At 39.6% G+C, this 22,193-nt stretch overlaps 1 long non-coding RNA gene across 1 annotated transcript in view; it reads left to right on the top strand.

The window, feature by feature from the left end:
• Positions 1-22,193, top strand: part of LOC126959113 (uncharacterized) — a 455,629-nt gene that overhangs the window by 102,132 nt on the left and 331,304 nt on the right. The window lies entirely within an intron of this gene.

Genomic DNA, 22,193 nt, shown 5'->3' with positions numbered 1-22,193 from the left:
GTTCCAGAGAGGAAAGGGCAGGATTCTTTTAGCAAAAAACTCTATGAGCCAAGGAGGGTTTCTGGAGAGCAGCTCATAAATATAAAAAGGGGAGAGAGAAAAGGTGTGAGTGAGTGAGTGAATGTGTGGGTTATGATACCAAAGCCACCATTTTGTTGAGTGCTTATTATAAGCCAGGCACTGTGCTAAGTACTTTATATGAATTATTTCATTTAATCCTCACAATGACCCCATTTTTCAGATGAGACAACTGAAACCAGGGAGCTAGGATGTATTCATGAGACTTTCTGAGGTCAGAGCCCAGGCTGTAACCTCTCATTCTACTCTCCCTCCCTCCCACTGGGCTTTCCTGCAGGTGTGATGTTCTAGTTGGAGAGCCATTCAAAGGCCCCTTTAGAGGACACCTCAGCCTTGTTCCACCTCTGCAGTTTCCTGGAATTCCCAGTGGGAAGACAAATGCCATTTGTAATGAAGACCCCTCCTGTAGTCTGTTCAAAGCTCTTATTGTTGACTCTGTATTCTTCCTGTCCCCATCACTATTTTTTTCCTTCAATTTTGACTTTAGATTCAGGAGGTACATGTTTACCTTGGTTTACATGGGTTAATTATGTGTCGCTGGGGTTTGGGGTGTGAATGATCCCTCTCACAGGTAGTGAGCATAGTACCTGAGAGGTAGTTTTCCAACCCTCATCCTCCCCCAAACCTCCACCCTCAGTTAGGCCCCAGTGTCTTTTGTTCCCATCTTTATGTCCATGAGTACCCAGTGTTTAGCTCCTACTTTTAAGTGAAAACATGTGGTATTTGGTTTCCTGTTCCTGCATTTATTTGCTTGGGATAATGGCCTTCAGCTGTATCCATGTTGCTGCAAAGAACATGATTTTATTCTTTTTTTATGGCTAAGTAGTATTCCATGGTGTATATGTACCATATTTTCTTTACCTCATCCACCACTGCTCCATCATCTGTATTAGGATTTCCCCGAACTTCTTGGGAGATTAGAAAGAGCAGGGGTTCCCTTTTATAGAGTTGTTCTACCTGAGAAATATCTGCAGTAGTTTAATATGTGGGACATTGATGGCCTCATCTGTGCGTTGTTCTATTTGCTGGAAATTCTTAGTGCAGTGAGTCTCCTGGAGGCCACCTCTTGGTCCAACTGCTTGCCCGTAAGGTAAATTTCCTGTGAATTATTCAGGATTGCCACCATACAGATCTCTAACTTCATTACCCATCTTTTCTCAGATACATTCTCTACATGTCAGTGAGTAGATGAAGAAATATGTCCCAGAATTTATGTTGACTTACAAGAAAAAGGGCGCATTTTTTTCTTCTTGGTCAGTGCTTCCCAGGGCAGGCTGGCTGGCCAAATGCGTGGCCCCTCTGGCCTGCTGTTCCCATCTGTGCCTCCACTCTGGTGGTTGTTGAGTTTGCCCTTGACAAAGAATGTTAAGGCATCTTATGTAAATTAGATGGGGAACTTAAAACTTGAGACAAAGTATGTGCAATTCTCGAATTTTTCTCTACTTTTGCTTTATGTTGTGGCAGTGACATTGAAAATTGATGAGATTATTCTTGCCCAAAATGTACCTATAATTTTGTATAATTATTCCAAATTCTGTGTAACAAAACTGAATTTTTGAGGTAAATATGTAGGATTTAATGACTTGCAATCTGGATTTCCTATAGAAAAAAACCCTGTTTGATTTTGATATTCTTTTTTTTGTTGTTGTTTTGAGACAGAGTCTCGCTCTGTCACCCAGGCTGGAGTGCAGAGGTGCGATCTCAGCTCACTGCAAGCTCCACCTTCCAGGTTCACGCCATTCTCCTGCCTCAGCCTCCCGAGTAGCTGGGACTATAGGTGCCCGCCACCTCGCCCGGCTAGTTTTTTGTATTTTTTAGTAGAGACAGCGTTTCACCAGGTTAGCCAGGATGGTCTTGATCTCCTGACCTTGTGATTCGCCCATCTCAGCCTCCCAAAGTGCTGGGATTACAGGCGAGAACCACCGCGCCCAGCCAATTTTGATAGTCTTTTTGCTCTTTCATCATAGATTTGGTCACAGGGTTGCCATATTTTATTTAGTGAGATACTTTCAGTCCCTTCAAAAAAATGTTTATGTCTGCTTTTTTCTTTCTAGAAAGAGGAATAAAACATTTTGATTTTTTTCTTATGAACAAACTATTATCGAAAGTAAATAAACACTGACTATGATGATGTTCATCAGTGGGTTTTTCCACTGGTGTGATTTTTTTTCTCTGTCTTCAGCTTCAGGCTCCACTCCCTAAGGAAAACTATTCACTTTCTCCTGGGTAGTAAGTATATTTTGTATTTGGGTGGCTCAGTGTTGTTTAGGCTACAGGCTTGAGGTATAAAGGGCAAGTCTTTTCCCCTTAGGCAGGGATAACTTTAGTATATAAAATGTTCTCACCAACATGAAGGGAAGAATTTTATTCATCTGAAATTTTTCATGAAATTTATTTGTGAAAAGTCATCAGAGGAATTCCCAGAAGGCTACATGCTTCTTTCTCATAGGACTGAGAAAGGATGGGGTAACATGGGGTTACAGAGTGAGTTCTCCAACCAGGTGGCCAGAGCGTGGGTAAGTCCTGGTGGTCACACCTGGCTGGGAAGCGAGGAAAGGTGCTCACAGACAAGTGGAGAAATGAATAGAATTGTGGTGGGGCACCCTTCAAAATGAGAGACAGTAGGACAAATTTTAGCAATTATACTATGTGCGGAATTTCAGAACTAAGTACTGGAGCCTAAAGATAATTTCTGGGAAATTTTCTGTTTGATATCCTGTATAAAACTCCTGGATGGCCTAGTTAAAAAACCTATAGAAAATATCTACAATATGGTCCAAAGTTTATGAAGCCAGATTTATGTTTCCTTTGACTGTGACTCGCAGCTAAGACTGAGCCACATGGAGCCTTAGGGATTATTTAAGTTAGATTACATATTAACAAAATATCAACATATCCTTTAGTAAGATATCCATGCAGTAATGTCAACTAATCACAGTAGCATAGCATTTAAAGGGATTTTTGAGCAGGATTGAAAGAAATATGAATAACTAGATATAATAGGAATTTTCGTAAAGGGACGATTTACAGAGCTGTGGCAGGGTTAAAAGGACCAGCAAGGAATGTTGAAGCACTCCGAGACCAGCAACATTGAAGAGTGGAGGGGAAGGAAGAGTGTTGTTATTAAGGCCCATTAAAAATTGGGGCTGTAGAAGGGGAGCCAACTGCAACTACATCAGGAGCTACAGTCAGAGAGGGATGGTGCCACTGCCGGATTGTGAACCATGAAGCTGAGTAGGGAGTGAGTAGCAGAGAAATACCCTCATCTCTCCTGCTGTTGCCTTCCATTGGCTGAACCATCCAGGGCATCTGAGCCTAAGAACGTAGAGAATACTGCCGGGTGCTCATGCCTGTAATTCCAGCACTTTGGGAAGCCAAGGAGGGTGGATCACCTGAAGTCAGGAGTTCGAGACCAGCCTGACCAACATGGTGAAACCCCGTCTCTACTAAAAATACAAAATTAGCCAGGCATGGTGATGCATGCCTGTAATCCCAGCTACTTGAGAGGCTGAGGCAAAAGAATCTCTTGAACCTGGGAGGCGGAGATTGCAGCAAGCTGAGATCTCACCACTGCACTCCAGCCTGGGCAACAAGAGTGAAACTCCATCTCAAAAACAAACAAACAAACAAACAGAAAACTTAGATAATACTATCTGTAAGCATCAGTTCCCTGAGAACCTAGGCTGCCATGGAGGAACAGAGAATGCACGTGGGGTGGTGCACAAATGGAGAAGAATGCATACCCTGAGTCTCACTCTGGTGAATTCTGACCTTTCTTTAAGAGAAACAACCTAATTTTGGAATCTTTCTTGACATGTCCAGGCTGTCTAGAGCTCTAGGACCTTTATAACTCTCAGTCACAGCAGGCTTTACATTCCCTAGAGCTTTTCTTCTGCCAAAACAGAAGAACAGAACTATGGCACATAGTTTTCAATCCATCTTCTGCCTTAGCACAGGTGAATGGAAGAAAACAGTGACATTGCACATCCGTAATGCCAGTGCACAATGGGGCACAATTCTCACTGGGCGTAGGGGACACAGTGCCTTTAGGAAGGTATAAGAGAGCCTCAGGGTGGTGTTAGTGTACATTTGAAAAAGCCCCTACAAATGATTCTCATCAACTTATGTGCTCCTCTGAGAATAACTGTGCTAAAAGCTTTAACCAGGATCTGTTGATGACAGGATCTTTCTCTTTCTAAGAGGGAGGGTAGAGTTTCTCTTTCCGAAAGGGAGGGTAGAGTTTTCATCAAAACATTCAAACTTCTACAAGTGGCAGTAGTGAAAATCCTTGGGAATTCAAATTTGTATCTCATTTTAACTGTGTAATCTTGGGCAAGACAGTTAATGTCGCTGAGCATCAGTATCTTAATCTGTAAAGTAGGCATAATTATACCTACCTCCAAGGGTTGCTAAGAATAAGTCAGCTAAAAGTGCTTTGTAGGTGGAAAAATTCTAGATGATTTTTATTTATATTATTGTTATCTTGATGTCTTTTCACATATGGAAAAAGCTGGCTTTTTATTCCATGCCGTCAGCTTAAAACTGAAAGACATAAAATCATTTATAGAATAACTCGAGTCTGAATCCTTTGCATCAATCCATTACCAATCAGAAGGTGGCATATTTTGGAATCCTCCTGAGCTTATGTAGATATGGGTTTTGAATTAATGTATAACTCCTTTTAAAATTACAGACATTTCTAGCTTCTTTTGAGTTTTACAAACTAACAGTTCAGCCACAGACACTTTTCTCCTTTTTTATTCAAACTTCAAAATATATTTATGACAATAAACTAAAATTGTCAGGTTGCCAAGTAATGAGATTATAGGTGAATCCACACTCCCAGTTTGCCTTAATATTGTTAAATTACTTCTATAACTAACAAGGGAAATATTCATTTAAACCAAACATAGTAAGTTTTCTTTGTAATTTATTTCCTTTTGTAAAAGCTGTATAGATATATGCTTATTGTGACAAACTTAAAAAATTAATAAACATTGTACCTGTGGACTTTTTCTTCAAAAATAGCAATTAATATTTTGAGCCTTTTTTGCTCCATCTTCCCCCTTCTGATGAGTATATTTTAATAGTTGTGAACATTTTCATGTTCCATTTTCCTTCTACCTTACAACATAAATATTTCACATTGTTACTACAGGTTTTTCCTTGATAATTTTAATGGCTCTGTAACAGTTCATCAAATGGGTATATCTTAACATTAGACATTTATGTGATTTGCTTCCACTAGATATTAATATATATTAAATTAAATAATAACAAGAACAAGGAAAGTTAAAAAAAAGAGGAAATTCTCCCCGTTTTTTTACAACTTCCTCATGGCTTATCTGGATCTCCTCCATGTCTCATTAAAATTTAACTAATTATTTCATAAGAGCACGTAGAAATTCTGGCAATGTGATAGACATATTCCTTTTACTCCTGACCACACAGCAAAGCTGTAGTACCACAGTGACAGAGGCCAGCAAGCCAGAGGTATGTGTTATTTTTGGAACTTCTCTAGAGAAAATATGAACTCAAAAGTCTAGGCTTAACAACTGTTCCTGTTACACACATACACAAACACACTCACATATGTTAAATATTGGGATACTAGATGGCTTGTTTTCATTATGCAAAGACATTTCTCTCTTTCCCATGATGTCTAAAATAGTACTATGAATTCCAAGAATCATGGAAAGTTAGAAAGTTTGGAGATTATCTATGTGGGATTTTTTTTTTTTTTTTTTTTTTTTTTTGAGACGGAGTCTCGCTCTGTCGCCCAGGCTGGAGTGCAGTGGCGCGATCTCGGCTCACTGCAAGCTCCGCCTCCCGGGTTCACGCCATTCTCCTGCCTCAGCCTCCCGAGTAGCTGGGACTACAGGCGCCCACAACCGCGCCCGGCTAATTTTTTGTATTTTTAGTAGAGACGGGGTTTCACCGTGGTCTCGATCTCCTGACCTTGTGATCCGCCCGCCTCGGCCTCCCAAAGTGCTGGGATTACAGGCGTGAGCCACCGCGCCCGGCCCCTATGTGGGATTTTTAATACATGACACGTCTGCTATGCTAAACACATGGCAGGCATTACTGATCAATTGTTTTTTCCTGAGACAACTTCAGACTCCTTCCCAGCGCAACACTAACACAGTCATGACCAATCCTTCAAAAATGGTTCAAGAGAGCAAACTTGTTCACCACTGAGAGCTCTTCAAACCTCTTACGTCATGGATAAGAAAACTGAAAGATTTTAGATTCCGGGCAGCAAAAATAATGCATCTGCTTGGCTTGTTGAGTGTATGTAGAGGTTTACATATTAGAAGGATCCCCAGGTGATTTGAAAGCACCCTAAGCTTGAGAAGCACTGATCTAGACCACTGAATGGAGGATGTCACAGGTACAGACAGGTCCAGAGTGAGGTTGTCCAGCAGCTGTGGGCAGGACCCCAGGGGAGTCAGTACCTTGGAGAGGGCATCCCATATGGTGAGCTGTGGTCTTCACTTCATAGTTTCAGAAACTTAATTTAGTTAATTACACAGAGATGATTAACCCATAGGAGACCAGGTTTTACTAATGAAACTTACAAGGCATTGATGTGCAAACCAGAATTCCTATTTTGGTACCAAAAAAAAAAAAAAAAAAAAAGCCTATTAGAATGATTCTTTGCAGTCATACGTAGTTGCAGGGGTATTTTTTCTGGCAAGTACCCTCATGCAGCTACCTAAGTTAAAGGCCCAGATATGCCTTTGTCAACATAGAATGATAGCAATGACAGTAGGTATTTCTGAGGGCTGTTTTTGTGTGTTAGAGTTATTTCTCCTTCAAGATGCTGGATAAACATGAAGAAATCCTCGCTAATACATTGCCTTTGAAAATCTTTTTCTAGACCAGGCGCGGTGGCTCACACCTGTAATCCCAGCACTTTGGGAGGCCAAGGCGGGCAGATCACGAGGTCAGGAGATCAAGACCATCCTGGCTAACATGGTGAAACCCTGTCTGTACTAAAAATACAAAAAATTAGCTGGGTGTCTCTACAAAAAATACAAAAAATTAGCTGGGCGTGGTGGTGGGCACCTGTAGTCCCAGCTACTCTGGAGGCTGAGGCAGGAGAATGGCTTGAACCTGGGAGGCAGAGCTTGCAGTGAGCCGAGATCGCATCACTGCACTACAGCCTGGGCGACAGAACAAGACTCCGTCTTAAAAAGAAAAAAAAAGAAAAGAAAACCTTTTTCTAAAACAATCCTTGGCCAATGCCAGCTATGTTTCAGTGAGTTTTCTTTTCTGTCAGTTTCATTTCAGTCATCTTCCTGAGGATATTCACCAATTTCTCCAGTTTCAGGAACATACAATATCCTTGTAAGCTATTTCATGGAGTTATCTGCTTCTGTAGCTATTTAAACTCCACTGTTTATTGATTCTTCTTAACTTTATTCTCTAAATTCACCTAAATTCTAGATGCTTTTTCCTGTGGCTCCCAACAATGACTACTTCAGTCAAATCTTGGTTCCCCAGCTGATGGGAGGCAAGCTGCTTAACCTGTACATATTTGTTACTTCTTTGAAAAGTAGGGATGAGAAAGTTGAAAAAACTTACAAAAAGAGTCAATGGCTTAACTGTAAATGTATTTGGAGCAAACAGAACCAAGATGTTCTTAAATCGAAGTCATTATTCTCTGCCAGATGGGAAAAGGCACAGTCTGATGGTTATGAAGAGCTAGGTTGGGTCTGTAGGGTGCTGTAAACTCCACTTAAAGCCAGACTTCTTTGTTTGCCAAGAATAGCTACAACAGACTAAAATGCTAAAGAGCAATTAGGGATACTATCAATCCGCTTGACATGCATCAATTCCAAACATCTCATAGCCCTGGTAGAGGGGGCACGTTCTACTTCTCTAACACGCGGGAGTGGGAAGGCATGTTTCCAGAAAGTTGCACATATTACAGTACATATATTTCCATAATCAAAAGACAACCCTTACTATATTATATTATTGGACAATTTGAAAAAACCTCTAATGCTTTGCTGTTCTTTTACTCTGAATTCTTCTAGAACACAGTTACATATCTACCACTCATTTTTTTTTTTTTGAGACGGAGTCTTGCTCTGTCTCCCAGGCTGGAGTGCGGTGGCCGGATCTCGGCTCACTGCAAGCTCTGCCTCCCAGGTTGACGCCATTCTCCTGCCTCAGCCTCCCGAGTAGCTGGGACTACAGGCGCCCACCACCTGCCCGGCTAGTTTTTTGTATGTTTTAGTAGAGACGGGGTTTCACCGGGTTAGCCAGGATGGTCTCGAACTCCTGACCTCGTGATCTGCCCGTCTCGGCCTCCCAAAGTGCTGGGATTACAGGCTTGAGCCACCGCGCCCGGCTCTACCACTTATTACATGAAGAAATCCATGATGTGGGAGCTCTTACTTAGCTTCCAAATAATCTCAAATCAGATCCAAAATTTAAGAAGGAAATAAGAAATTAATCAGTGATTATGTAACATTAGCCAAATGTCTTTCCCAAACTGAGGCCGACTTTACATTTCTTAGGGTCCCAATTCCATTAATGGTGCTTTCTTATTTGGCAAAGTAGAGATGTGGATTACTTAGCCAGTGTTTTAGAACTGTGAAAACTGCACTGTACACACAACTGAGGGCTGGAAGGGGATCTTGCTTCATAGTTGGTCACTGGCTGCAGCAAGGGAAACTCAAGTGAGACCATACAGCAAGGACTTTGCAAAGCTAAAAGTACTAAATACATGCAAGGGGATTTGCAGCTAAGTAAAACATTTTTATACCTCCAGCTTCCACTAAGCTGTCCAGGGACAAGTAAATTCCTTTTCTCCAGCTGCTTGAAGAAGTGTGATGTCTGAAGCATTGTTCCTGGCCACTGTATTTATAGTAGAGTTGTCTTCTGCTACTATTCTCAACACGTTTGCTTTTTCATCTTTGAGGAAGCAATTTTAGAATCTGAAGTCGGACCTGTACCTACACTGTCCTCTTCAAATACAATGATGCTCAGCCTCCCCCTGTTACTTCATCTCGTTATGAAATTCTGACCCAATTTAAGCTTGCATGCAAGTTTCAGTTTCTTCAAAAAGTAACCACTCTGAATTCTTAATAGCATTTTAACACTTATTATCCGATCTAAGCATTTCAGCCTGATTATATGCTGTTTTATCTTGCTTTTTAATGGTTCCATGTGCATAAGGTTCTTTAACAAAACTGTACATTAATTAAAAGTAAGAGTTTCTAATGCTTCTTCAATGCTATATTGTTTCAGTTGTGATTTTATTATAGCTGTAGAAACCATATTTCTTTTTCTTTTTCTTATTTTTAGTATGGAGTTTCGCTCTTGTTGCCCAGGCTGGAGTGCAATGGTGTGATCTCAGCTCACCACAACCTCCACCTCCCGGGTTCAAGCAATTCTCCTGCCTCAGCCTCCTGAGTAGCTGGGATTACAGGCGTGAGCCACCACGCCCAGCTAATTTTGTATTTTTAGTAGAGATGGGTTTCTCCATGTTGTTCAGGCTGGTCTCGAACTCCCGACCTCAGGTGATCTGCCTGCCTTGCAATGACACAATCTTGGCTCACTGCAGCCTCCACCTCCTGGGTTCAAGCAATTCTGCCTCAGCTTCCCAAGAAGGGAAGTGCCACCATGCCCAGCTAATTTTTATATTTTTACTAGAGACAGGGTTTTGCCATGTTGGCCAGGCTGGTCTCAAACTCCTGACCTCAGCTGATCCGCCTGCCTCGGCCTCCCAAAAGTGCTGGGATTACAGGCGTGAGCCACCGTGCCCTAGAAACCACATTTCATACATAAGATAATCAGACATGAATTAAACTCAAGGTCTGTCAATGGGGCAGAATATTTGAAATCTGGGTTACTCTGAGAAATCCAGGAGGCAATGTTACTGTATTTATTGTGCCACTGTATACTCCTGTTATAGCCACACATCTATGTGCCCTGCTAGATCTTCAGCAACCTGAGGTTAATAAAAGTAGTATTTATCTTTGTAGTACCAGTGGCCACTATTGTTGTCAACAGTGTTATCCATTGTTAGCTTTCATTTAGTGCTTCTTCTGTGCCAGACACTGTACTAAGTACTTTACATGAATCATCTCATCTAATCCTCACGAACTTTATCTTCATAAGGTAATAAGGTTCAGTTACCTCCATTTTAAGACTGAATCCTCATTGGTGCATAAATAGTAGGCATATAATGAATTTTAGACTAATGAACGAATTGATGCTGAAATGGTTGATGCCTAAGACATTGCCATGGGAATATTCTTCTTGCTCCAACTAGAAAGGTAACTTAGAGACTCAGATCACTTCTTCACTTTTTAAAGGTAGATTAGGGAATATGGATGCTCATTTTGATTCTGACTTACCCGTGTGGCGTTTTCTTTTGAAATAGTTATTGGTTTGTCCACATTCACTGATACCTCTGTTTTAGAAATTGTCAACTCTCCCGTATTAAATTGATATATTTGTGAAGGAATTATTGTTTAGGGATAAATGGGAGAGAATAGAAAGGACTAGGGAGAATCAAGTTGTGGAAACATTTATGTCATTGTTATATGTATTTAAATATACCTTTTACCCATGGGGTTCTTGATTCATTTAGTGAAATATAAATTGAAATTAAAAATTTGAATTAAAAATTGAAATGTTATATAAAAGAGAAGGAAGAAAAAAGTTTAGAAAATTGATTGTTTCATGTCCTTTGTGAGCAGAAATTATGTGATAGATTCAATGAGTGTTTCAGGGGAACAGAATTTGCAAATAATTTAGTTTAATAGGTATAATTTTCAACTGATAATTTATTTTGCTGGATAAAAAAATAGATGATACATTTCAAAGTTACAGCAGCCTTAGGCCATATAATTCTTGTGAAATATCCCCTGGGATTACTCAATAGGGGAAAAAAAGTAAATTTTGAAGCAGTGCAAAATGCTATTCCATGTAGAGTGCTCAAAACTCTATATGAGCAAGGACCTGTCAAACATTTTATGACCTCATGACAGTTTATTTTATTTTTTAATTTTTTGTACTTAAAACTTTCAAGTTCAGGGATGCATATACAGGTCTGTTACATAGGTAAACTTGTGTCATGGGAGTTTGTTGTACAGATTATTTCATCACCCATGTATTAAGCCTAGTACCCATTAGTTATTTTTTCTGATCCTCTCCCTCCTCCCACCCTCCACCATCCAATAGGCTCCAGTGTGTTGTTGTCCCCCTATATATGTGCATGAGTTCTCATCATTTAGCTCTCACTTACAAGTGAGAACATGTGGTATTGGGTTTTCTTTTCCTGCATTAGTTTGCTAAGGATAATGGCCTCCAGCTCCATCCATGTCCCCATGATTTTGTTCTTTTTTAAGTATTCCATGGTATATATGTACCATATTTTCTTTATCTAGCCTATCATTGATAGGCATTTAGGTTGGCACTTTGCTAGTGTGAATAGTGCTGCAATGAACATACATGTGAATGTGTCTTTATAATAAAATATTTATATTTCTTTGGGTACGTACCTAGTAATGGGATTGCTGGGTGGAATGATATTTCTGTCTTTAGGACCTTGAGGTATCACCACACTGTCTTCCACAATGGTTGAACTAATTTACACTCTCACCAACAGTGTAAAAGCATTCCTTTTTCTCCACAACCTCTCCAGCATCTGTTGTTTTTTGACTTTTTTATAATAGCCATTCTGACTGGTGTGAGATAGTATCTCATTGTGGTTTTTGATTTGCATTTCTCTAATGAATAGTGATGTTGAGGTTTTTTTTTTCATATGTTTGTGGCTGCATGTATGTCTTCTGAAAAGTGTATGTTTATGTTCTTTGCCCACTTTTTAATGGGGTTATTTGTTTGTTTCTTCTTGTAAATTTGTTTAAGTTCCTTATAGATGCTTGATATTAGACCTTCATCAGATGCATGGTTTGCAAAAATTTTCTCCCATTCTGTAGGTTGTTTGTTTACTCTGTCGATAGTTTCTTTTTTTTTTTTTTTTTTTTTTTGAGATGGAGTCTCGCTCTGTCGCCCAGGCTGGAGTGCTGTGGCCGGATCTCAGCTCACTGCAAGCTCCGCCTCCTGGGTTCCCGCCATTCTCCTGCCTCAGCCTCCCGAGTAGCTGGGACTACAGGTGCCCGCCACCTCGCCAGGCTAGTTTTTTGTATTTTTTAGTAGAGACGGGGTTTCACCGTGTTAGCCAGGATGGTCTCGATCTCCTGACCTTGTGATCCGCCCGTCTCGGCCTCCCAAAGTGCTGGGATTACAGGCTTGAGCCACCGCGCCTGGCGATAGTTTCTTTTGCTGTACAGAAGCTCTTTAATTTACTTAGATCCCATTTGTCAACTTTTGCTTTTGTTGCAATTGCTTTTGGCATTTTCATTACGAAACCTTTGACCGTGCCTATGTCCTGGATGGCATTGCCTAGGTTGTCTTTTAGGGTTTTTATAGTTTTTGGTTTTACATTTAAGTCTTTAATTCATCTTGAGTTGAATTTTATATGTGGTGTAAGGAAGGGGTCCAGTTTCAATCTTCTGCATATGGCTAACCAGTTATTCTAGCACCATTTATTGAATATGGAATCCTTTCCCCATTGCTTGTTTTTGTCAGGTTTGTCAAAGATCAGATAGTTGTGGGTGTGTGGTCTTAGTTCTGAGTTCTTATTAGTTCATTCTCACATTGCTATAAAGACATACCTGAGATTGGGTAATTTATAAAGAAAAGAGGTTTAATTGACTCACAGTTCTGCATGGCTGGGGAGGCACCAGGAAACTTACAATCATGGCAGAAGGTGAAGGGGAAGCAAGACACATCTTACATGGCAGCAGGAGAGAGAGTGAAAGGGGAAGTGCCACACCTTTAAACCATCAGATATATAAGCACTCACTATCATGAGAACAGCAAGGGGTATCCATCCCCATGATCCTGTCACCTCCCACCAGGCCCCTCCTCTGACACATGGGGATTACAATTTGAGATGAGATTTGGGGGGGACACAGAGCCAACCATATCAGTTTTCTATTCTGTTCCATTGGTCTATATGCCTGTTTTTGTATCAGTACCATGCTGTTTTGGTTACTATAGGCCTGTTGTATAGTTTGAAGTTGAGTAGTGTGATACCTCCAGCTTTGTTCTTTTAGCTTAGCTTTGGCTATTCAGACTATTTTTTGGTTCCATATGAATTTTAAAAGTTTTTTGTTGTTGTTGTTTTTTATTTTAGTTCTGTGAAGAATCTGAATGGTAGCTTAAAAGGAGTAGCATTGAATCTATAAATTGCTTTGGGCAGTATGGCCATTTTAACAATATTGATTCTTCCTATCCATGGGCATGGAATGTTTTTCCATTTGTTTGTGTCATTTCTGATTTCCTTGAGCAGTATTTTGTAGTTCTCCTTGTGGAGATCTTTCACCGCCCTAGTTAGCTGTATACCTAGGTATTTTGTTCTTTTTGTGGCAATTGTGAATGGGAGTACATTCCCGATTTGGCTCTCGGCTTGACTGTTGTTGGTGTATAGGTGATTTTTGCACATTGATTTTGTATCCTGAGACTTTGCTGAAGTTGTTTATCAGCTTAAGGAGTTTGGGGCTGAGACTACGGGGTTTTCTAGATGTAGAATCCTGTTGCTTCTGACAGTTTATTGGATAGAAATCTCATATGTCATAGTATTATATAACCTGGAGACACATTGCCTATTGTGATTAAATTTTCTCTGGAGAAAAGAAATATGGCAAATTAGAAAATGTTACTCCTTGCTCATTGGAGAGGGACTAGTCCTCAGTCGTAGGGACACTTGTGAATACTGAAGAAAAATGAGGTTGGAGAATTACTTGTTTTTTTGAGGTATGCTCTATCTGAGGTCAGCTTGGCTTTGCCTGATCACTTTCAGTTTAAGGGTGTGGATTAATTGTCTCAGTCTAGGTTCTAAGAGGGGAACCCACATTTTCATGCTTTTTTATCCTCCTCTAGGTTTCAACTTCCTTGCTAAGTTTGGCTTCATCTGGGCCTTCCTTTACAAGCCCAATGCATTATCCATTGCACGACACAGCCTGGGCCTTCTTTTATAATCCTGGTGATCTGAGCTCTGAAATGAAACTCTTGCAAGCCCACTGCTTGGGTTGTATATGGCTAGAACAGCCCTTTCCAAGACTCAGCCAGCACCAAACTGGCTTTCAACAGATCATGAGCTGCACCAGACCTTGATAGATGTCAAAAAAAATCCCAGCCACTTTTGGTTGGCTGGCATCACAGTTGATTGTGATAGGTAAGTCGCAGAGTGTTGCCTTTCTGAGGAAGAGATATGATATAAGAAAGTAAATGTGTTTGTTAATATTGATCTGGGGAGGATAGGTAAGAATAACAACTGAGGTGAATGTGGAGCTTAGCTGCTAAGAGGAATTTTTATATTTATTAAGAAGTATAGACTGGGCATGGTGGCTCATACCTGTAATCCCAGCACTTTGGGAGGCCGAGGTGGGAGGATCACTTGAGCTCAGGAATTTGTGACTTGCCTGAGCAACATGGTGAAACCCCATCTCTACAAAAAAACACAAAAATTAGCCAAGCGTGCTGGCGCATGCCTATAGTCCCAGCTACTCGGGAGGCTCAGGCAGGAGGATCGCTTGAGTCCAGGAGGCACAGGTTGGAGTGAGTTGAGATCATACCATTGCACTCCAGCCTGGGCAACAAAGTGAGATTCTATCTCCAAAAAAAAAAGTATAAAAGTATTTCAATATTTTGACAATCAGTATGACTGCTGTATTGGTTTATTTCAGCTGGACTTCTATAAGTTCTACTGTAGTCCATTAGACTGTAAGTTGCCTAAGACTAAAGTTGCAGTTTGTACAGAAGGCCGTATTTTGTGTTTGTCTCATCACAATACTTTTTGTTCCATTAAGATGGACACAAACTTTTGGGTATAGCAGAGCTGAATGGAAAGAGTTACTGTTGTAGAAGGTGGGGCTACTGGAAAAAATGGGTCAAGGGGGAAAGCATTGGCTATCAATCATTCATCCCAGCAGAGATTTCAACAGAAATTTAATAAGTCAGTCTTCATAGAGATTGCAGAACTCTTAGGCACAGTTCAGACTAAATCAGGGTGTAGAGGGAGGCCAGCTGCTTTTGATAAATGACTCGACATGGCTGAGTGTTCTACAAAATGCAACCTTCAGTACTGCGAGCCTGCACAGATGATGTCATGAACCCTTCAAATGGATGAAGGCTAATGGATCAAAAGCAGAACCTGATGCCAAAAAAATGGCTTCACTGAGTGAGAACTCAGAGATGAAGTTACTCCGTTACACAAGGGATTCAGCAGTCTTTTCCTCAAGGCCTTAGTTTGTGGCATAACTCCATTTTATTTCGCTTTAACCAGAAAACACTAAATGTTCTTAAACTTTTCTTGACTAATGGATTTGATACACTTAAGTATTTTCTTTATCAAAATTTTCCAAGGCGGATAATTGCTCTAAGGATTGTTAACATTATAACAGGAGATTAAGGAGACTAGCTGGTAGATCCCAAACACTTGTAACCCTTGGCAAAATTCGGCATGCTTGGTGATCTCTACCAACATCTCATCAAGTATGCATGCGTCTAGGTGGAAGATTTGTCTTGGGAAGATGAATGTCAACATTTAACCTTTCAAATGTGCGGCAGGAGTCTCCGGTGGATTTGCTCTACAGAATAGGTAGATGAATAATATATACAATGATTGCCAGACTGGACAAAAGCCTGGAAAGACTTGTTGAATGTAGTTTATGATGTTAGAAAAGTGAATTTCCCTGAACATTTGTGCAGCCTCTAGTTTTTAGATGTTCAATTTTATTGTAAAACAACAGATTACAGGAGATAATTCAAGAGTTGTGGTCATCTACTCATTTTAAGAGACAGGTCATACTAACTCTCACCTGGCTTACTTCATCTATTTAGGATAGGGCTAGCTGTAATAACTGACAATAGTAGATGAGTTAGCCAAGAGACTAAATACAGGTGAAAGGATGACAGTGCTAGATCTTGACACGAATTACCTTAATGGCTGTGCAAATAGTAAGCTGGATAAGATTTGTTGAAAACAAACCAAGCTAAACAATCCATTGAAGTGCTCTCTTCCATCTATACCCAGAAACAGCAATTTAGCTTTTGGGAGACGTGGTAAAATAGTAGCTTGGACTAGTGCCCAGAGCTCTCCAAGATAATGTAAAAGGAGAGTGTGTGTCTTGGACCAGAGCCATTTCCCTAGAAGATGCAAAGCCAGGCAGGGAGTCTTGGAAGGGTCCTTCCTTATTAAATAGAATTCTCCTCTGTATATGTCTTAGCAACCGCTGGTCTTCAAGCAGAAAGTGGATTCTAAGCTCTTCACTCTGAATAAGGTTTAATTGAGCTGCTCCAGAGCACAGGCATCATGTGGCATCTTAGATTCCCATCACTGCCACTTTCCTTCTCTCTAGCTTGGTGTCCCACCCTCCTCATCGCCCCTTCGTTTTTGGACTTGGATAAAACACTGCTTTCCAGGGGTAGGATCTGGAGTCTTGAGACTCCTGAGGAGCTGATGGTGCAACCAAGAAGGGAGTGGGTGTTCACTCCCCACAGGGTGAGCCTTGACCATTAGGAAATGGGAGCTGACAGAGAGCTGGGCAGATAGACTTCTTCATTCTTTCTTCCACAGACTACTCTGAAATGCAGTTCCTCTGCACAGCACTTCTCGAGAAGTCCCATGTACCATGCACACATGCCTGTTGAGTGACCTGCTGGATCTCTTTCTTGGTCATGGGGATGGTGGTGGTGGAAGAGAGGGGGTAGCAAAGTGTACCATACTGCAATGCAACTGTGCCTTAACTCATTTTCTTTTCTTTCTCTTGCTGCCCTGAGCTTACATCTCCCCCAAATAGTGTTGGCACCTTAAATTTTTGTCTCAGCCTCTACTTTCTAGATTACCTAGGCTGTTAGACACCAGACTAATCATTAAATATTTGACCAGCTCATTAATGGATTGGCCTAATCAATATGTGATACTATCCTTCCTAAGATCCGAATGAAAACTGATTTAAGTCATTTTCATATTTATGGTTTAGATTTGCACAATCAATATCAGCCCTTCTTAACCAGCATTCTGGATCACTAAGCCCTAACATCCCAAGGCACCTATTGTATATAAGGAATTAATTTCTCTTCTGTGCATATAGAATGTATCAGCCCTGAGATAATTGAGAAAACAGTTACTCAAATCATTCTTTGTAGGCTTTAATTCTTTTGAGGAATCCTGGTTGTCAAGAGCTGGTCTAAATATTTTCCTGAGATTGTTTTTATTCACATTGTTACTAGACAAGACATGTATATTTAACTTATTTATAAGTTTTTCAACTCTAGTCTTTGTTTGGCTTAAGTAACAAAGGAAATGAATTACATGATTATCTTTTATGCAATAAATATCTGAATACCAACTAAGAGCTAGGTCCTAGGAAAACTGGAGATGGCTGAGGCTTGTTATCTGTCCTCCTGGAGCTCAGAGTCTAGTGGGAAATAATGCAGACAAATATCACACTATGTATACTGTAACAGAGGTATGTAGAAAGTAACATAAGGACTGAGGAGACAGATAATATTCTCTTTTCAAGTCACACATAGCATATGTAACTTTACTGTATCTTAGAAAACATAACTAAATCAACCAAATAAATGTAAAATAATTAAATATCAAAATAAAATGAAATATTAAAATGAAATAAGCTTAGAAAACATAACTGAAATAAACCACCTATAAGAAAACTATGATGAAATTTTCTCGATCATTTGTATTACAACAATTTTTCTGGGTTCTCCAAAAAAGGAAAAAACCCTTAGTTCTTCTACATGACATCAAATAGGAAAAAAACCTGAAACTTGCTAAAACGTTCAGTCTTGAGTCCACCCAGCTAGGTTACTAATAACCAAGTTTTTGCTCAGTGTATTATTTTTCTGACACTTCTCATAAAAAGAAAGGTGGACTATCAAAAGTTCTACATCATGTTTTTTTTGTATTGTTATAAACAAATAATGCATGGGAATTTCTATGACAGCCTGCATTCAAGTGATTCCTGATAGTGTGTTTTACAGCACTGGAAGGCTAGAAGGTTGGTACCAGTCTAAAGGGTATCTGCCATTTGTCAAAGAAGCAAGTCTTCAAAAATTTTGATAAGTGAGGGTCCATTTAAACTCTGCTCTCATATGTATATCTATGAAAATCACTCTGCTAGTTCTAGGGTAGCAGTCTATCACTAACATTTGCAATTCTGGAAAAGAATCCAAAGCATTAAAAAGTATGTAAGTGCTCTAATTGAATCCCTTAAGGGGACTTGGTCTGGGATAATGGCCTTGTTAACCTGCAGGCCTTCAAGGAAAGGTGGATTGAGTTGTTAAAAAAAAAGTGCTGTTTTTTTTTTTAAAAGAAAACAGTAAAGACTAATTTTGGATAATTTTTCAGATGACAGAGATTAGAAGTCTGACATTTACAAATTAAAATTATATTGCAAAGGTAATGAGAGTAAATGTTTTAATTTCACATGTGATGAAAAGCTTTTTAGAATTAAGAGAAGAAATTAGGGACAGATTTTTATACTGGGACACAATTTCATTCTTGGATTTTAAAATGAAAACATTAAGATTTTATCATAAGCTTTGTTGAAAATCTGCCAGAAGCACTATTTTTTTTAAAATGCCCTAGAAGACGGGATAGAAATCAAAACTCTTTCGTTTGAATTCTAGTTTGAAACTCATCCTTCTAAAATTCTCTAGCAAGCCATCTAGGAGACAACTATTTAGAGAGTTATCTGGATTTTCTGTGTGGAGTCAAAGCTTCTGTTCTTTGGGCTGCATGATTTGCCTTTCTAGTCAGCCTTGCCCTTGAATCAATAAGAGTTCACAGAATGAAATGTTCAGGGCTCTCTTGGTCATGAGCCAAGGATAGCTGTGCTGGCAAAGCAAAACAAATCCTCAAAAAGAATGCGTAAACAAAAATCATCTGACTAATGCCTGGTACAAAATGATGGCTGGCATTTGTACTTTTGGTGGAAGTTTGTGCAAAGGAGCAAAATGATTTAGCTTTTGTTACCCCTTTTTTCCATTGAGCAATCTGGAGGAGTATCATTAATTTGGAATTCAGGTCTGAGATGGGGTTAGGCTGTCTTTTGCAAGTAATGTTTTCCCTGGTGTAGCTTTATCTTCCTTTGTTTGCTTCTGTTTGAGATTATTAGGAAAGCATTCCTTGTTCAGCAAAAACATGGTCCTGCCTAGACCTTCTGATTTTTTTAAGGTTTATTAATTTATTAATTTTTTATTTGTGTACATTTATGGGGTGCAAGAATAATTTTGTTTCATGTGTAGATTGCGCAGTGGTAAAGTCAGGGCTTTTAGGGTATCCATCACCCAAATAATGTACGTTGTACCCATCAAGTAATTTCTCATTATCTCCCTTCCTACTCCCTCACCCTTCTGAGTCTCCATTGTCCTAAGTCCACACTCTATATCCATGCATACACATCATTTAGCTTCTGCTTACAAGTGAGAACATGTGCTATTTGTCTTTCTTCATCTGACTTGCTTCACTTCAGATAATGGCCCCCAGTTGCATTCATATTACAGCAAAAGACATGATTTTGATCTTTTTTATGGCTGAATAGTACTCCGTTGTGTATATATACCACATTTTCTTTACCCAATCATCTGTTGATGGCACTTAAGGTTGATTCCATATCTTTGCTATTGTGAATAGGGCTGCAATAGACATACGAGTGCAGGTATCTTTTTGATATAATGATTTCTTTTCCTCTGGGTAGATACCTAGTAGTGGGATTGCTGGATTGCATAGTGTTCTATTTTTAGTTTTTTTGATGAATCTCCATACTGTTTTCCATAGAAGTTATACTAATTTACGTTCCTACTAACGGTATATTTTGTTTTCTCCACATCTTTGCCAACTTCTGTTATTTTTTGTCTTTTTAATAATAGCTATTCTGACTGTTGTAAGAGATCTCATTGTGGTTTCAGTTTGCATTTTTCTGATGATTAATGATGAGCTTTTTTTTTTCAGAAGCCTGTTGGCCATATGTATGTCTTCTTTTGAAAAATATCCATTCATGTCCTTTGCCCAATTTTTAATGGAATTATATGTGAGGTTTTTTGTTGAGATGTTTGAGTTTTGTAAATTCTGGATATTAGTCTTCTGTTGGATGCAGAATTTGCAAATATTTTCTCTCATTCTGCAGGTTGCTCACTCTGCTGATTATTTCTTTGGCTGTGCAGAAACTTTTTAACTTAAGTAAGTCTCAACTGTGTATTTTAATTTTTGTTGCCTGTGCTTCTGAGACTTTAATCATTAATTCTTTGCCTAGACCAATGTCTGGAAGAATTTTCCCTAGGTTTTCTTCTAGTATTTTTATAGTTTAAGGTCTTACAGTTAAGTCTTTAATCCATCTTGAGTTGATTTTTCTTTCTGATTTCTTATCCCTGTGAACTGACTGAAGCCATGGAACACCTCTAGGCCCTCAGTGGAAGTTGAGAACAAACAGCAGGCATAGGAAATGAATGGTATTCAGGGAGCAAACTTTTCACTAATATTGACTCATCTATGTTTAATAGTCATATCAATTGCATTTTAATGAGCATATACTATGTGCTGTCATAGTTGCTTCAAAAGAACAACTTAAATTATATTGAGCCCTCCTGTATGCTATGTACTGTTCCAAGTACCTAACATTTAATAACTCCTATAAGCTTCATAACCCTCTGAAATAGGTAATATCATTACTCCCATTAAAGAGTGTAGTCTTCATGGGGACAGGGACGTTACTGCACTTACAGCACTCGACATATATAAACTAAATGACCCTGTTATACAGTTGTGGAAACTGAGAGGCCAAGTGTATTGCTCTGGCCCAGGGCTTCTCAACCTCAGCACTAAGAACATTAGTTTTTAAGAACTAAGGACTAAATCTGGTGAATAGAACCCTCACGGTGATAGGGATGAGGTTACACATGAGCTTAACATTAAGAACTCCCACTTACCACAGCAGATCTACACTGCCACAGCACATGTTCAACTGCCAGAAACAAAGACTATCACTTGAGAAGACCAACCAGTCTCTTGGTAGCACATGGACTTTTCCTACCCTAAAGGGGCAGTGTTTATTTTGACAGATATCCACACTGAATCCAAGAATGAGCTTGCCTTATCCGCCTTCAGGGCTTCAGCTAGCACATTTTCTTGAGATTTCTTTGAGATGTTTGAAGCAGCATAAGGCTGAGCAGGGGTAAGAACCATGGGGAATATCTACCTTTTGACTTACATATGAATGTCAAGGATTTGTTATTCCCTCAGGAGAACACAAGTATCCGTTTAAATTTCTATCATGGGCTGAGATAATTGGATAAAATGTCATGGGCCACTAGTTATATTTAAGTTAGCAACCACACTCTGCAACACACCACAAACATTGGTGGTAGTGATTGTTACTAACTAAAGTTGGAAAGAAAGGAGGAAGAACAGGTTTCAAAGAAAAAGTTCTTTCAAAATTTGAAGGCTTCTCCATGTCATAGCTGTAGGAAGGAATAGGGAAATGTGGGAAAAGCAGATTGCATTGGGAAGTCGAGGACTGGAGAAGAGGGAAAAGTGGAGTCTGAGCTATGAAGCCAATGTCTTGGGACTCTCCAGCTCATATTCAATTTTCTGTTTCAAGGTTTGAATGGGGATAGTGATCTTTGGGGATCCTGCTCCAGATGGACATGCAAGGAACACGAAGTAACAAAGGATAGTGTGTTTGGGTAGTGGAGAGGCTAAAGACCTGAGAGTGTGTTTGGGGAGGACATTTTATATAAAATGTATGTTTTCTAGGAAGAAGGGGCATAGTTTTTATCTATTGATTGAAGCTTTCTTAAGCAGTTTTTCTCTATTAAAAGCCATTGGCCTGAACAATGAGAATCAGGATTATTCTGGGCATAAAAAATCCTTCATGATTTGTTTTTAGTTTGCCTTTCCAGCATTTACCCATTCCTCTTGCTACTGTTTGCTGCTGATAATGACCTACTCATCATTTTCCCACTGTTTTCTCCTCCCCTTGCTTCCATGAGACCATTCTTGTCTG

Source organism: Macaca thibetana, chromosome 7 (assembly GCF_024542745.1).
Source record: "Macaca thibetana thibetana isolate TM-01 chromosome 7, ASM2454274v1, whole genome shotgun sequence".
Classification (NCBI taxonomy): Eukaryota; Metazoa; Chordata; class Mammalia; order Primates; family Cercopithecidae; genus Macaca; species Macaca thibetana.
Note: the sequence above shows the minus strand (reverse complement) of the source record. Positions and strands in the feature narration are given on the sequence as shown.